Source organism: Oncorhynchus masou, unplaced genomic scaffold (genome assembly GCF_036934945.1).
Source record: "Oncorhynchus masou masou isolate Uvic2021 unplaced genomic scaffold, UVic_Omas_1.1 unplaced_scaffold_623, whole genome shotgun sequence".
Taxonomy (NCBI): domain Eukaryota; kingdom Metazoa; phylum Chordata; class Actinopteri; order Salmoniformes; family Salmonidae; genus Oncorhynchus; species Oncorhynchus masou.
In genome coordinates this window covers 287,501-305,000 of record NW_027012660.1, presented here as the reverse complement: position 1 = coordinate 305,000, position 17,500 = coordinate 287,501, and the positions used below count along the sequence as shown (strand labels likewise).

General features: G+C 42.2%; 1 pseudogene; it reads right to left on the bottom strand.

Moving 5' to 3' along the window:
* Positions 1-17,500, bottom strand: part of LOC135536472 (ryanodine receptor 2-like) — a 317,124-nt pseudogene that overhangs the window by 21,393 nt on the left and 278,231 nt on the right.

The window sequence follows — 17,500 nt, the reverse complement described above, 5'->3', positions numbered from 1 at the left end:
AACATGACAGAATACAGAACACAGAACATGAAACATGACAGAATACAGAACACAGAACATGAAACATGACAGAACACAGAACGTGACAGAACACAGAACATGAAACATGACAGAATACAGAACACAGAACGTGACAGAACACAGAACATGAAACATGACAGAATACAGAACACAGAACGTGAAACATGACAGAATACAGAACACAGAACATAAAACATGACAGAATACAGAACATGAAACATGACAGAACATAAAACACAGAACATAAAACATGACAGAACACAGAACATGAAACATGACAGAATACAGAACACAGAACATAAAACATGACAGAACACAAAACACAGAACATGAAACATGACAGAATATAGAACACAGAACATAAAACATGACAGAATACAGAACATGAAACATGACAGAATACAGAACACAGAACACAGAACATGAAACATGAAACATGACAGAATACAGAACACAGAACATGAAACATGACAGAATACAGAACATGAAACATGACAGAACACAGAACGTGACAGAACACAGAACATGAAACATGACAGAATACAGAACACAGAACGTGACAGAACACAGAACACAGAATATGAAACATGACAGAATATGAAACACAGAACGTGAAACATGACAGAATACAGAACATTAACAGACAAGAACAGCTCAAGGACAGAAGTACGGAATAAAAAAATGAAGGCACACGTATCCTACATATCAACACACACAAACTGTCGTTGTCCAATAGGGGAGAGGCGTTGTGGCTGAGAGGTGTGTCTTTTCTGTTGTTTGGAACCAGGTTTGCTGTTTACTTCAGCAATATGAGATGGAAGGGAAGTTCCGTGCAATAATGTCTCTAGATAATACTGTTGTCCGCGTTCTGTGAAAAGACCCCTGGTGGCTAAGTGTGTGTGTCAGAGCCGTCTGTAAGTTGACTTTGCAAACAAGTTGGGATTTACAACACATGAATGTTTCCTTCTGATGGGCTCTGATGGCTGTGCTACTGCCAATACGACCACAATAGAATAGGTCATTAAGGCATCGCTCAGCCCTGAGTCCCAAATGGCAACCGATTACCACTTTAGTGCACTACTTTAGGCCCATAGGACTGAAAAGTAGGGCACTACATAGGGGATAGGGTCCCACAACCCAGATCTTTATTCCGTATCCGTTACATCAGGGGTTAATTAGACCAGCCAATCAGCAGACCTCGTTCTGACACCACCTTTCTCTGGCTCACCGTGTCAGGGAATACTAGCCAATTTAGCAGCAGCATCCCAGCAACTAGTGTTTCATTAGCCTTTAGCCTAATGAACTGCATTCATCACAGCTCTGCCCGCGTCTGCACGGCAATCAGGTCGATACGGAACGGCAGACTGAAATAGGGGGTGCAGCTGTAGCTGTATGAGTGGAGGTCAATCACACTTACAGTCACTAACACATTCAGAGATTACATTGTGTTGTTTACAGTGAAGTCAGTGCTGATCAAGGATCAGGTCCTCCTTGTCTATATAATCTGATTCTGTGGGCTCTAGAAGACAAACTGATCTAGGATCAGGTCCTCCTTGTCTATATAATCTGATTCAGTGTGAACTGGAAGACAAACTGATCTAGGATCAGGTCGTCCTTGTCTATATAATCTGATTCAGTGTGAACTGGAAGACAAACTGATCTAGGATCAGGTCCTCCTTGTCTATATAATCTGATTCAGTGTGAACTGGAAGACAAACTGATCTAGGATCAGGTCGTCCTTGTCTATATAATCTGATTCAGTGTGATCTAGAAGACAAACTGATCTAGGATCAGGTTCTCCTTGTCTATATAATCTGATTCAGTGTGATCTAGAAGACAAACTGATCCAGGATGAGGTACTCCTTGTCTATATAATCTGATTCAGTGTGATCTAGAAGACAAACTGATGGTAGATCAGCATTCGGACTCTGAGCCTCTTTGTGAATAGAGACTCAGGTTTGACTACTCACTGTGAGCATGTTCTCCATGTCTATATAATCTGATTGTAGATCAGTTTGACTACTCACTGTGAGCATGTCATCACACTTCATGTCTGGTGTCTCTCCCTCTTCCCCTCTATTGTAGAACTTCCTGAAGAAGTTGAACGCCACCACGGTGTACAGATACACCACCACAGCCAGTAGTCCTACTGTCAGAACCAGCTGGAGAGAGAGAGAGAGAGAGAGAGAGAGAGAGAGGGAGAGAGAGAGAGAGACAGAGAGAGAGAGAGGGAGAAAGGGGGCGAGAGAGAGAGAGAGAGAGAGAGAGAGGCAGAGAGGGAGAGATAGAGATAGAGAGAGAAAGAGAGAGAGGGAGAGAGAGGGGGGGCGAGAGAGAGAGCGAGAAAGAGAGCGAGCGAGCGAGAGAGACAGAGAGAGAGGAGAGAGACAGAGAGAGACAGAGAGAGACAAAGAGAGACAGAGAGAGACAGAGAGAGAGAGGAGAGAGACAGAGAGAGAGGAGAGAGAAAAGGAGAGACAGAGAGAGAGGAGAGAGACAGAGAGAGACAGAGAGAGAGGAGAGAGAGAGACAGAGAGAGCGAGAGAGACAGAGGTCGTTATTAGTGAAGAAGTTGAAAGCAACCATGGAAATATATTATTTTCATTCTAATACAATTGCACAAAGATAAATATTTTGTTTAACAAGTACTACTTTCCCCTCTCAAAATAGTAGGGGTCAAAATGATTGTCACCCCTGTTTTCAATACCTTACGAGGATGACGGCACTGAGCCTTATGTTGTCGAACACATTGGGGTATTAGACCATTCCTCCATACAGAAACGCATTGCATTTATATCTGTAGGCATCCAACTAATGTCAACGACTGGATAATTATTAATAAATGGTGAATAATGATGAGTAAGAAACCCCAAAAATACCCCCCCCCCAAAAAAAACAATAACCTTCTTAATGGTAACAGTGAGAGGTTAGCCTATTTTAATGCTAACCTCCTTAATGGTGACGGTGAGAGGTTAGCCTGTTTTAATGCTAACCTTCTTAATGGTAAAGGTGAGAGGTTAGCCTGTTTTAATGCTAACCTCCTTAATGGTGACGGTGAGAGGTTAGCCTGTTTTAATGCTAACCTTCTTAATGGTAAAGGTGAGAGGTTAGCCTGTTTTAATGCTAACCTCCTTAATGGTGACGGTGAGAGGTTAGCCTGTTTTAATGCTAACCTTCTTAATGGTAAAGGTGAGAGGTTAGCCTGTTTTAATGCTAATCTCCTTAATGGTAACGGTGAGAGGTTAGCCTGTTTTAATGCTAACCTCCTTAATGGTAACGGTGAGAGGTTAGCCTGTTTTAATGCTAACCTCCTTAATGGTGACGGTGAGAGGTTAGCCTGTTTTAATGCTAATCTCCTTAATGGTAAAGGTGAGAGGTTAGCCTGTTTTAATGCTAATCTCCTTAATGGTAACGTTGAGAGGTTAGCCTGTTTTAATGCTAACCTCCTTAATGGTAAAGGTGAGAGGTTAGCCTGTTTTAATGCTAATCTCCTTAATGGTAAAGGTGAGAGGTTAGCCTGTTTTAATGCTAATCTCCTAAATGGTGACGATGAGAGGTTAGCCTGTTTTAATGCTAATCTCCTTAATGGTGACGATGAGAGGTTAGCCTGTTTTAATGCTAATCTCCTTAATGGTAAAGGTGAGAGGTTAGCCTGTTTTAATGCTAATCTCCTTAATGGTAAAGGTGAGAGGTTAGCCTGTTTTAATGCTAACCTCCTTAATGGTAACGGTGAGAGGTTAGCCTGTTTTAATGCTTATTCTCCTTAATGATAACGGTGAGAGGTTAGCCTGTTTTAATGCTAACCTCCTTAATGGTAACGGTGAGAGTTTAGCCTGTTTTAATGCTTATTCTCCTTAATGATAACGGTGAGAGGTTAGCCTGTTTTAATGCTAATCTCCTTAATGGTGACGGTAAGAGGTTAGCCTGTTTTAATGCTAATCTCCTTAATGGTAAAGGTGAGAGGTTAGCCTGTTTTAATGCTAACCTTCTTAATGGTAACGGTGAGAGGATAGCATGTTTTAATGCTAATCTCCTTAATGGTAAAGGTGAGAGGTTAGCCTGTTTTAATGCTAATCTCCTAAATGGTGACGATGAGAGGTTAGCCTGTTTTAATGCTAACCGTCTTAATGGTAACGGTGAGAGGTTAGCATGTTTTAATGCTAATCTCCTTAATGGTGATGGTGAGAGGTTAGCCTGTTTTAATGCTAACCGTCTTAATGGTAACGGTGAGAGGTTAGCCTGTTTTAATGCTAATCCTTAATGGTAACGGTGAGAGGTTAGCATGTCTTGGGGTATGATATAAAATGCTAACCTTCTTAATGGTGACGGTGAGAGGTTAGCCTGTTTTAATGCTAACCTCCTTAATGGTAAAGGTGAGAGGTTAGCCTGTTTTAATGCTAACCTCGTTAATGGTAACAGTGAGAGGTTAGCCTGTTTTAATGCTAACCTCCTTAATGGTAACAGTGAGAGGTTAGCCTGTTTTAATGCTAACCTCCTTAATGGTGACGGTGAGAGGTTAGCCTGTTTTAATGCTAACCTCCTTAATGGTGACGGTGAGAGGTTAGCCTGTTTAAATGCTAACCTCCTTAATGGTAACGGTGAGAGGTTAGCCTGTTTTAATGCTAACCTCCTTAATGGTAACAGTGGGAGGTTAGCCTGTTTTAATGCTAACCTCCTTAATGGTGACGGTGAGAGGTTAGCCTGTTTTAATGCTAACCTCCTTAATGGTAACGGTTAGCCTGTCTTGTGAGTGTTCTTATTCACAATTCATTCAGGACTATCCGTAACCATGGTAGCATCCACATTAATGTAGAAGTGTTCAGCAACACATTCTAATCTCATTTTGAATCAAAGTGACTCCAAAATGACAATGCATTAGCATTCATTTATATTGAACACCACACCATCTGAAACAACCAAACTGTATGTATCTACAGTAATATATTGTATCTTTAAACGCTGTATGTATCTACAGTAATATATTGTATCTTTCAACACTGTTTGTATCTACAGTAATATATTGTATCTTTAGACACTGTTTGTATCTACAGTAATATATTGTATCTTTAAACGCTGAATGTATCTACAGTAATATATTGTGAATTTACCTACAGTAACATATTGTATCTTTAGAAACTAAGTAAGCCCAGACACAGTGATGAAGCCCAGACACAGAGATAAAGCCCAGACACAGTGATAAAGCCCAGACACAGAGATAAAGCCCAGACACAGTGATAAAGCCCAGACACAGAGATAAAGCCCAGACAGTGATAAAGCCCAGACAGTGATAAAGCCCAGACACAGTGATAAAGCCCAGACACAGTGATAAAGCCCAGACAGTGATAAAGCCCAGACACAGTGATAAAGCCCAGACAGTGATAAAGCCCAGACACAGTGATAAAGCCCAGACACAGTGATGAAGCCCAGACACAGTGATAAAGCCCAGACACAGTGATAAAGCCCAGACAGTGATAAAGCCCAGACACAGTGATAAAGCCCAGACACAGTGATAAAGCCCAGACAGTGATAAAGCCCAGACACAGTGATAAAGCCCAGACACAGTGATAAAGCCCAGACACAGTGATAAAGCCCAGACACAGTGATATAGCCCAGACACAGTGATAAAGCCCAGACAGTGATAAAGCCCAGACACAGAGATAAAGCCCAGACACAGTGATAAAGCCCAGACACAGAGATAAAGCCCAGACACAGTGATGAAGCCCAGACAGTGATAAAGCCCAGACACAGTGATGAAGCCCAGATACAGTGATAAAGCCCAGACAGTGATACAGCCCAGACAGAGATAAAGCCCAGACACAGTGATAAAGCCCAGACACAGTGATAAAGCCCAGACACAGTGATAAAGCCCAGACACAGTGATAAAGCCCAGACACAGTGATAAAGCCCAGACAGTGATAAAGCCCAGACACAGTGATAAAGCCCAGACAGTGATAAAGCCCAGACACAGTGATAAAGCCCAGACACAGTGATAAAGCCCAGACACAGTGATACAGCCCAGACACAGTGATAAAGCCCAGACAGTGATAAAGCCCAGACAGTGATAAAGCCCAGACACAGTGATACAGCCCAGACAGTGATAAAGCCCAGACAGTGATAAAGCCCAGACACAGTGATAAAGCCCAGACACAGTGATAAAGCCCAGACACAGTGATAAAGCCCAGACAGTGATAAAGCCCAGACAGTGATAAAGCCCAGACACAGTGATAAAGCCCAGACACAGTGATACAGCCCAGACACAGTGATAAAGCCCAGACAGTGATAAAGCCCAGACACAGTGATAAAGCCCAGACACAGTGATAAAGCCCAGACACAGTGATAAAGCCCAGACACAGTGATAAAGCCCAGACACAGTGATAAAGCCCAGGGGAGACACCAGTACCTGTTTGCCGTTGTGCGTGACAGAAGACAGGATGGTGCGGAGGGTCTTGAAGCCCATGGCAATGTCCAGGAGATGAGCAGCGAAGAAGAAGTTGTTGTAGTGACCCAGGATGGACATGGTCATATACCAAGCCAGGTACAGGAACGACTGCAGGGGTCAGGTAGAAGAAGAAGAAGACGAAGAAGACGAAGAAGAAGAAGAAGAAGAAGAAGGATTAGGATAAGAAGAAGAAGAAGGATAAGAAGAAGAAGAAGAAGAAGAAGAAGAAGAAGAAGAAGAAGGATTAAGAGAAGAAGAAGAAGAAGAAGAAGGATTAGGAGAAGAAGAAGAAGAAGAAGAAGGATTAGGAGAAGAAGAAGAAGAAGAAGGATTAGGAGAAGAAGAAGAAGAAGAAGGATTAGGAGAAGAAGAAGAAGAAGAAGGATTAGGAGAAGAAGAAGAAGAAGAAGAAGGATAAGAAGAAGAAGAAGAAGAAGAAGAAGGATTAGGAGAAGAAGAAGAAGAAGAAGAAGAAGGATTAGGAGAAGAAGGAGAAGAAGAAGAAAAAGAAGAAGAAGGATTAGGAGAAGAAGAAGAAGAAGGATTAGGAGAAGAAGAAGAAGAAGGATAAGAAGAAGAAGAAGAAGAAGAAGAAGAAGAAGAGTTAGAAATACTGTCTGCTAAATGGCATATAAAATGTATTATTGTACATTAAATAAAACGTTGAAGTAACTTAGCAGGATTAAATAAGTCTTTATTTACATTGTCTGTGAAGACGACCCCGAGTTTCCAGATCTGGTACTTGACATCAACAGAGTTTAATCTGTAACAGACCAGGGGAGACAAGAGAACACAACATCAACAGAGTTTAATCTGTAACAGACCAGGGGAGACAAGAGAACACAACATCAACAGAGTTTAATCTGTAACAGACCAGGGGAGACAAGAGAACACAACATCAACAGAGTTTAATCTGTAACAGACCAGGGGAGACAAGAGAGAACACCAACATCAACAGAGTTTAATCTGTAACAGACCAGGGGACACAAGAGAGAACACAACATCAACAGAGTTTAATCTGTAACAGACCAGGGGAGACAAGAGAACACAACATCAACAGAGTTTAATCTGCAACAGACCAGGGGAGACAAGAGAACACAACATCAACAGAGTTTAATCTGTAACAGACCAGGGGACACAAGAGAGAACACAACATCAACAGAGTTTAATCTGTAACAGACCAGGGGAGACAAGAGAACACAACATCAACAGAGTTTAATCTGTAACAGACCAGGGGACACAAGAGAGAACACAACATCAACAGAGTTTAATCTGCAACAGACCAGGGGAGACAAGAGAACACAACATCAACAGAGTTTAATCTGTAACAGACCAGGGGACACAAGAGAGAACACAACATCAACAGAGTTTAATCTGTAACAGACCAGGGGAGACAAGAGAGAACACAACATCAACAGAGTTTAATCTGTAACAGACCAGGGGCCTGTTGCACAAAAGTAGAATTAAGACATCCGGGATAAATGACTCAGCTGAGCTCAATGAAGCCAAAACATGTGCGTCCAGGCTTAATTGGTTGCACAAAGACCAAGCCAGGATGAGCAGACACGGATTCATTAAGCCAGGTGAAACCAATCCTGGATAGGTGCGCTCACGGCTCACTCAAATAGACCCCGCCACAGATCACAGATTAACTGATTTACCATGGCAACTAGAGCCGCGTACTTTTCCCCGTCGGAAGCACAAATCCTCATGGAGGCATACGAGGAGGTAAAAGATATAATTAAGAAGAAAGGCAACACCGCCACAGTGATAAAGCAAAGAGAAAAAGCGTGGCAAAGTATTGCAGACCGCCTGAATGCGTAAGTAGTGCATAATTACACACTCACCGCTCCGCTGAAACATCACAATTACAATTCAAATATTTAATTCACATCTCCAAAAATGCAGTTGTACTGTAATTATGAAACGGTTAAATTTTTAATTGAAATGCACTGCAGATATGAGTGAAATTGTGTAAAGTAACTCCATCACACTGTATAAAGCTATGATAATTTTTTTGATATTTTTACTGAAAACAAGACAAAAATACCAAGTAATATTTTGCAGTGTGACTCCATTAAATGTGTGTGTGTGTGTGTGTGTGTGTAGATTAAACATGAACGGGCCAAAACGGACATGGCAGCAGGTCAAAATCAAATACAAGAACATTCTGCAGAATGGTATGGTCCCTGACTAATATTTAACAAAGCACAAGCATATATTGTACCCAGAAGGTGCCTGCTCACACATTGTCTGTACTGTTTTAGCAGTGAAAAGAATACCCACAGACAAGGCACGGGTGGTGGGTCACCAAAGGCTGACCTTACCCCAGCAGAGGACATGGCCTTGGAGCTAAATAAAGGCAGGCCCGTCTTAGAGGGGATCCCTGGGGGAAAGAGACGAGCATAGGTTCCTCCCAAGATGCCACCCGCTTCATTCAAGGTATGTCCTTCCATCTCTACATGGGATACAACCACATTCATATTGAATCAATTTGGACTGTCTGACTTTGGTTTACCTATTGCCTTGCAGTGTCTGGCAGCACTGTGTTCCTGTTAGAGCCACCAGCACAAGCACCAGACGATGCTGATCCAGTGAGTACTCCATCAAAGGCATACTGTAGGCCTGGCATGTCTTGTCTACTAGCTTCAATATGAATCCGATTAAATGTGATAGGGTGAAGGCCCCAGTGCAGCAGCAACAGCACATGATGGAGACGATGATGAGGAGGAGCATCTCTCTGGATTCCAGAAGGCATGAGGTATCATGTTAAGACTGTGAAAGTACTATTTACTCTACAATGGTGAGGAGTCCTCATCAAAATCAAAAAATCTAATTTATTTTACAGGACCCAGATGCTATACAGTGGGAAAACCAGCCTGGCAACATAGTGCGTATTAATAAAAGGACACCACATCCTGCCAAATTCCAGCTGCGCTAATTGTATTGTGTTCACAGAGCTCACAAGCTATCAGAAAGTTGTATGGCAACCACCTCCGGCGCCAAATAGAACTGGCAGACATAGACATTCAGTACAAGAAGAAAAAGATGGAAAATCTTGCACTGGAGTCCGAAATAAAAAAGAGGACAATTAGGAAACTGGACCTTGAAATAAAAAACTTGAGAGGGAGGTGAGATATGCCTTCAATGTACACTGTATGCTAACTGTAACACAAATGTATTAATCATTATTTTTCTTTCCTCCCCCAGCTCCAAGAAGATGACACAGCTCAAAATAAAAATTAGGTATATTCTCGTAAAGTCAAGTGAGCCATGACATATGAGCTCTTATTGTGAGCACACAGGACGGTGGCATCTTTCTAAGGTTTTTTTATTTTCCCAGCAATCAGTACAACCAAGTCATCGTTATAAGGCATCGCCCTCTTTGCCCACCCCCCAGCATCAGGTGTGGCCACTAGCCTATATGAAGGCCCAAAATTGTGTGTTCCTTTCTGCTCTGACAATGGCATGCCCATTCATGCGAGATGTGGTGGATGAAGAAGCACTTGTGCTGAGGAGAGCCTTCAGGCGAGAAAGGGTCTTCAGGGACCGGTTGGACCCACTGGCCTTCCCTGATGACCATCTATATGAAAGATACAGGTTTTCTGCAGATGGCATCAGGTATCTATGCAGACTACTGGGTCCCAGGATTAAGCACCGCACTGCACGGAGCCATGCACTGAGTGTGGAGCAAATGGTTTGTGTGGCCTTGCGCTTTTTTGCTAGTGGAGCCTTCCTGTACTCAGTGGGGGATGCAGAACAGCTGAACAAGGCCACAATTTGCCGCACAATAAGGAGTGTGTGTCTGGCTATCAAAGCATTAGCAGATGTCTTCATCTCTTCCCTGGCCACAGAAGACTCTGTGACATCAAAGAGGAGTTCTATAGGATTGCAGGTAAGAGGATCTACAAATTACAGGACAACTGTTAACACATAGTAGGATACTCATTACTTTGTGACAGGTTTCCCCAATGTCATTGGTGCAGTGGACTGCACACACATAAGGATAAAAGCCCCCTCAGGTGCCCATGAGGCCGATTTTGTGAATAGGAAATCCTTTCACAGCATTAATGTTCAGGTGAACATAACTTTTTGATATTGTCCATTGACGAACACTCTGCATTGCCAGTGATGTGCATTGATTGGTGTAATATTCCTCATCTTATGATTTCAGATGGTCTGCAATGCTGACTGTGTGATCAGCAATGTTGTGGCAAAATGGCCTGGTTCAGTCCATGACTCCAGAATCTTTCGGGCCTCTGAAATCTATCACAAGGTAAGCCACACAACCCCTATTTATAACCATCATGGCTATGTCAAGAATATCACTGTGTTTATGAGGTAGTAATGATGAGATTTTGTGTTGACAGGTGAATTCTCTGGTGTGTTGCTGGGAGACAGGGGGTATGGCTGCCAGCCTTTTCTCCTGACACCTTTCACAGACCCCCAGGAAGCACAGCAGGCCTACAACCATGCCCATGCCAGGACCAGGGCCAGAGTTGAAATGACCATTGGCCTCCTGAAGGCACGCTTTCACTGCCTTCACAAATTAAGGGTCAGCCCTGTTAGGGCATGTGATATTACTGTGGCTTGTGCTGTCCTCCACAATGTGGCCTGCCTGAGGAAGGAGAGGGCCCCCAGAGTGCCACCAGCCATGGACTGGGACAATCCGGCAATCTTCCCTGATGACGACAGTGGTCGGCTGCTGAGGGACCAATATGTGTTGAATTATTTTAGTTAGTATGTGTGCTTTCAATTTTGGTTAAATATGTCCTGCGGTGGCAGAGGAATTTGTTTTTTTTTGGGTTAGTTTTTTGACGAATTTGGCCTCTTATGATGTTTGTGCGGTATACTGTGTGTAATACAAGGCTGCAGGGAGGCTACTGCATCCATTCATTTGTCTGTTCAGTTGATGTGTATGGATTTGTCCTGCATTTATTTTAGTGTGCAGACATGCAGGGTGTGTTATATACAGACCTTTGAATGTGTATGTATCATTTTGTATAATATGCTTGGATTCTGTGCTTTCCATCTTGTAGAGTCACTGTGACTTCAGTTTCGAAAGGAGCTGATGGTTTACCTGCTTTGTTTTGTCCTTATTCAATAAAGGAACATAATGTTACACATTGTGTTTTTATATTCATATGGAATGTGTATTTGTTTATATGACAGAGTACTAGGGCTACACTGAAGAAAAAGGATAGTCATACATTTATGAGGCTGGTTCTTTCTGCAGAAAAGCTACATATTGTTTTTACAGTTTTGATACTTATGACAATGTGATACTTAATATTCTGGCACATCAGCATGTCTTTGTTTATGAAACCATACTGAAGTACAATTTCACGAAATGCCCCACATCTGTCATTTTAACAACTGTCCTCCTTTAAAACAACTGGTTACAATATTATGACTTGTGTTTTTTTCCCCTCTGTGGCCCTAATATTCTATCATTTTATATATAGCCTTATAGTCTATGGGAAACTGTAAATTATCTAATGATAGCAACATCATCTAAAAATCATTTTTTATCCAAAATCATTGAAATTAATGATCACAAACGTTTAAATAATAACAGTGGGTCTAGTTATATGTGATAACAATGTATAGTGAGCAGTGAAATAACTATTGGTTTCCATTTGTGGTGACTGCTGACTGACATTAGGGATGAGATTAAATAGATCCTGGAATTTAGCCTGGTCTGGAGCAGGCTAGCTCCACAGAATAAATCTCCATGGTAATTTATACCATAACATATCCTCCTGCCCCCTATCCATCTTTAGTGCAACCGGATTACGGATCAATTGAGCCAGGATCACCAAGATATCCTGGCTTAATCCCTTATCCTAGTTTTGTGCAACAGGCCCCAGGGGAGACACAAGACAGAACACAACATCAACACGATTCATGTTGGGGTGTATCTAACGAGCTCTCCCCACCCCCAGACTCACACTGCGGCTAACGAGCTCTCCCCACCCCCAGACTCACACTGCGGCTAACGAGCTCTCCCCACCCCCAGACTCACACTGCGGCTAACGAGCTCTCCCCACCCCCAGACTCACACTGCGGCTAACGAGCTCTCCCCACCCCCAGACTCACACTGCGGCTAACGAGCTCTCCCCACCCCCAGACTCACACTGCGGCTAACGAGCTCTCCCCACCCCCAGACTCACACTGCGGCTAACGAGCTCTCCCCACCCCCAGACTCACACTGCGGCTAACGAGCTCTCCCCACCCCCAGACTCACACTGCGGCTAACGAGCTGTCTTTCTTGGGTTTCTTCTTCTCGTGGGCGTCACTGAAGTCCAGAGCAGCTTTGTCCATACCCAGCAGCTCACTGATGCGGTCATGGCCGTAGAACTCTCCATACTTATCCATCACCTGCAGGGGAACCACACAGCTTTACTTCTAATATATTCTAAACAGGTTCTAAACAGCTTCTAAACAGGTTCTAAATGTGTTGTAAACTGTTTCTAAACAGCTTATAAACAGGATCTAAACAGCTTCTAAACAGCTTCTAAACAGCTTCTAAACGGGTTCTAAACGGGTTCTAAATATGTTGTAAACTGTTTCTAAATAGGTTCTAAACGTGTTCTAAATAGGTTCTAAACTGGTTCTAAATAAATTGTAAACAGGTTCTAAACTGGTTCTAAATATGTTGTAAACTGGTTCTAAATTGGTTCTAAACTGGTTCTCAATATGTTGTAAACTGGTTCTAAACCAGTTCTAAACTGGTTCTGAACAGGTTCTAAAGTGGTTTTAAATATGTTGTAAACAGGTTCTAAACTGGTTCAAAATTGGTTCTAAACAAGTCCTAAACCGGTTCTAAACTGGTTCTAAATATGTTGTAAACTGGTTCTAAACCAGTTCTAAACTGGTTCTGAACAGGTTCTAAAGTGGTTTTAAATATGTTGTAAACTGGTTCTAAATATGTTGTAAATTGGTTCTAAACCAGTTCTAAACGGGTTCTAAACAGGTTCTAAAGTGGTTCTAAATATGTTGTAAACTGGTTCTAAATATGTTGTAAATTGGTTCTAAATATGTTGTAAACGGGTTGTAAACAGGTTCTAAAGTGGTTCTAAATATGTTGTTAACTGGTTCTAAACAGGTTCTAAATATGTTGTTAACTGGTTCTAAACAGGTTCTAAATATGTTGTAAACTGGTTCTAAACAGGTTCTAAAGTGGTTCTAAACAGGTTATACACTGGTTCTAAATATGTTGTAAACTGGTCCTAAACAGGTCACCGATGTGAAGATAAATGAATATATATCACTTCAGTGAATATGAATCCAGACCTACCTTCCTCTTCACAAACTTATCCCAGTAGTTGTTAGGAAACGATCTGAAAATCAAAACCAAAGTACATTACATTACTAATCAACATCCTCCAAACAATAATGATTATCCACATGGTCAGTCGATACAGAGTACATTACTAATCAACATCCTCCAAACAATAACGATTATCCACATGGTCAGTCGATACAGAGTACATTACTAATCAACATCCTCCAAACAATAACGATTATCCACATGGTCAGTCGATACAGAGTACATTACTAATCAACATCCTCCAAACAATAACGATTATCCACACGGTCAGTCGATACAGAGTACATTACTAATCAACATCCTCCAAACAATAACGATTATCCACATGGTCAGTCGATACAGAGTACATTACTAATCAACATCCTCCAAACAATAACGATTATCCACATGGTCAGTCGATACAGAGTACATTACTAATCAACATCCTCCAAACAATAACGATTATCCACACGGTCAGTCGATACAGAGTACATTACTAATCAACATCCTCCAAACAATAACGATTATCCACATGGTCAGTCGATACAGAGTACATTACTAATCAACATCCTCCAAACAATAACGATTATCCACATGGTCAGTCGATACAGAGTACATTACTAATCAACATCCTCCAAACAATAACGATTATCCACACGGTCAGTCGATACAGAGTACATTACTAATCAACATCCTCCAAACAATAACGATTATCCACATGGTCAGTCAATACAGAGTACATTACTAATCAACATCCTCCAAACAATAACGATTATCCACATGGTCAGTCGATACAGAGTACATTACTAATCAACATCCTCCAAACAATAACGATTATCCACATGGTCAGTCGATACAGAGTACATTACTAATCAACATCCTCCAAATGGTCACATGGTCAGTCGATACAGAGTACATTACTAATCAACATCCTCCAAACAATAACGATTATCCACATGGTCAGTCGATACAGAGTACATTACATTACTAATCAACATCCTCCAAACAATAACGATTATCCACATGGTCAGTCGATACAGAGTACATTACATTACTAATCAACATCCTCCAAATGGTCACATGGTCAGTCGATACAGAGTACATTACTAATCAACATCCTCCAAACAATAACGATTATTCACATGGTCAGTCGATACAGAGTACATTACTAATCAACATCCTCCAAACAATAACGATTATCCACATGGTCAGTCGATACAGAGTACATTACTAATCAACATCCTCCAAACAATAACGATTATCCACATGGTCAGTCGATACAGAGTACATTACTAATCAACATCCTCCAAATGGTCACATGTTCAGTCGATACAGAGTACATTACTAATCAACATCCTCCAAATGGTCACATGGTCAGTCGATACAGAGTACATTACTAATCAACATCCTCCAAATGGTCACATGGTCAGTCGATACAGAGTACATTACATTACTAATCAACATCCTCCAAATGGTCACATGGTCAGTCGATACAGTGTACATTACTAATCAACATCCTCCAAATGGTCAAATGGTCAGTCGATACAGAGTACATTACTAATCATCATCCTCCAAATGGTCACATGGTCAGTCGATACAGAGTACATTACTAATCGACATCCTCCAAATGGTCACATGGTCAGTCGATACAGAGTACATTATCCACCGATGGAATGGATTAAAGGAAATGGTTTGCCATATTCATTAATTTCTCTATATCATTAATATGCAATCCATAGGGTTGCAGAGTCAAAGCACCTCCACTGCGAGACGAGCGTGATCGTTAGGTTTGACATTTAAACATTTACAGGACAATTAGCCCAGCCTGTGGCCTCTGTGGACCCGTACCCTGCTGTAATAGCTGACTGGGTCCCAAACGGCACCCTATACCCTACACAGAGCAGAGCTGGTCTACAGTAGTGCACTAGGTAGGGTATCTGGTGCCATTAGGGAGGATGTGATAATGAACGAAGCCGTAACTGAGCAGTGACAGTGGACTTACCCAGTGTTAATCACCAGTCTGTCCCACTGGCCTTTAATGTCATCCTCCGACGGCTGCTCTGTGATGTAGAGACCGTCAAACTCCAGCCTCCTCGCCACCTCCTTCTCCCGCTTGAAGATCACCAACGGGACCTGGTGGGGAAACAGGCATGGAGGAAGGATTGATCAGAGAGGTGGAGAACTCCACCTTGAGGCAGTAGGAGCCCACCTTGAGGCAGTAGTAACGGTAGTATTTTAACTTGAGGCAGTAGTATTCTACCTTGAGGCAGTAGTATTCTACCTTGAGGCAGTAGTATTCTACCTTGAGGCAGTAGTATTCTATCTTGAGGCGGTAGTATTCTACCTTGAGGCAGTAGCAACAGCAGTATCCTACCTTGAGGCAGTAGTAACAACAGTATCCTACCTTAAGGCAGTAGTAACAGCAATATCCTACCTTAAGGCAGTAATAAAAGCAGTATCCTACCTTAAGGCAGTAGTACCAGCAGCATCCTACCTTAAGGTAGTAGTAACAGCAGTATTCTACCTTAAGGCAGTAGTAACAGCAGCATCCTACCTTAAGGCAGTAGTACCAGCAGCATCCTACCTTAAGGTAGTAGTAACAGCAGTATCCTACCTTAAGGCAGTAGTAACAGCAGTATCCTACCTTAAGGCAGTAGTAACAGCAGTATCCTACCTTAAGGCAGTAGTAACAGCAGTATCCTACCTTAAGGCAGTAGTAACAGCAGCATCCTACCTTAAGGCAGTAGTAACAGCAGCATCCTACCTTAAGGCAGTAGTAACGGCAGCATCCTACCTTAAGGCAGTAGTAACAGCAGCATCCTACCTTAAGGCAGTAGTAACAGCAGTATCCTACCTTAAGGCAGTAGTAACAGCAGCATCCTACCTTAAGGCAGTAGTAACAGCAGCATCCTACCTTAAGGCAGTAGTAACAGCAGTATCCTACCTTAAGGCAGTAGTAACAGCAGTATCCTACCTTAAGGCAGTAGTAACAGCAGCATCCTACCTTAAGGCAGTAGTAACAGCAGCATCCTACCTTAAGGCAGTAGTAACAGCAGTATCCTACCTTAAGGCAGTAGTAACAGCAGCATCCTACCTTAAGGCAGTAGTAACAGCAGTATCCTACCTTAAGGCAGTAGTAACAGCAGCATCCTACCTTAAGGCAGTAGTAACAGCAGCATCCTACCTTAAGGCAGTAGTAACAGCAGTATCCTACCTTAAGGCAGTAGTAACAGCAGTATCCTACCTTAAGGCAGTAGTAACAGCAGCATCCTACCTTAAGGCAGTAGTAACAGCAGCATCCTACCTTAAGGCAGTAGTAACAGCAGTATCCTACCTTAAGGCAGTAGTAACAGCAGTATCCTACCTTAAGGCAGTAGTAACAGCAGCATCCTACCTTAAGGCAGTAGTAACAGCAGCATCCTACCTTAAGGCAGTAGTAACAGCAGCATCCTACCTTAAGGCAGTAGTAACAGCAGCATCCTACCTTAAGGCAGTAGTAACAGCAGTATCCTACCTTAAGGCAGTAGTAACAGCAGTATCCTACCTTAAGGCAGTAGTAACAGTAGTATCCAACCTTAAGGCAGTAGTAACAGCAGCATCCTACCTTAAGGCAGTAGTAACAGCAGTATCCTACCTTAAGGCAGTAGTAACAGCAGCATCCTACCTTAAGGCAGTAGTAACAGCAGCATCCTACCTTAAGACAGTAGTAACAGCAGTATCCTACCTTA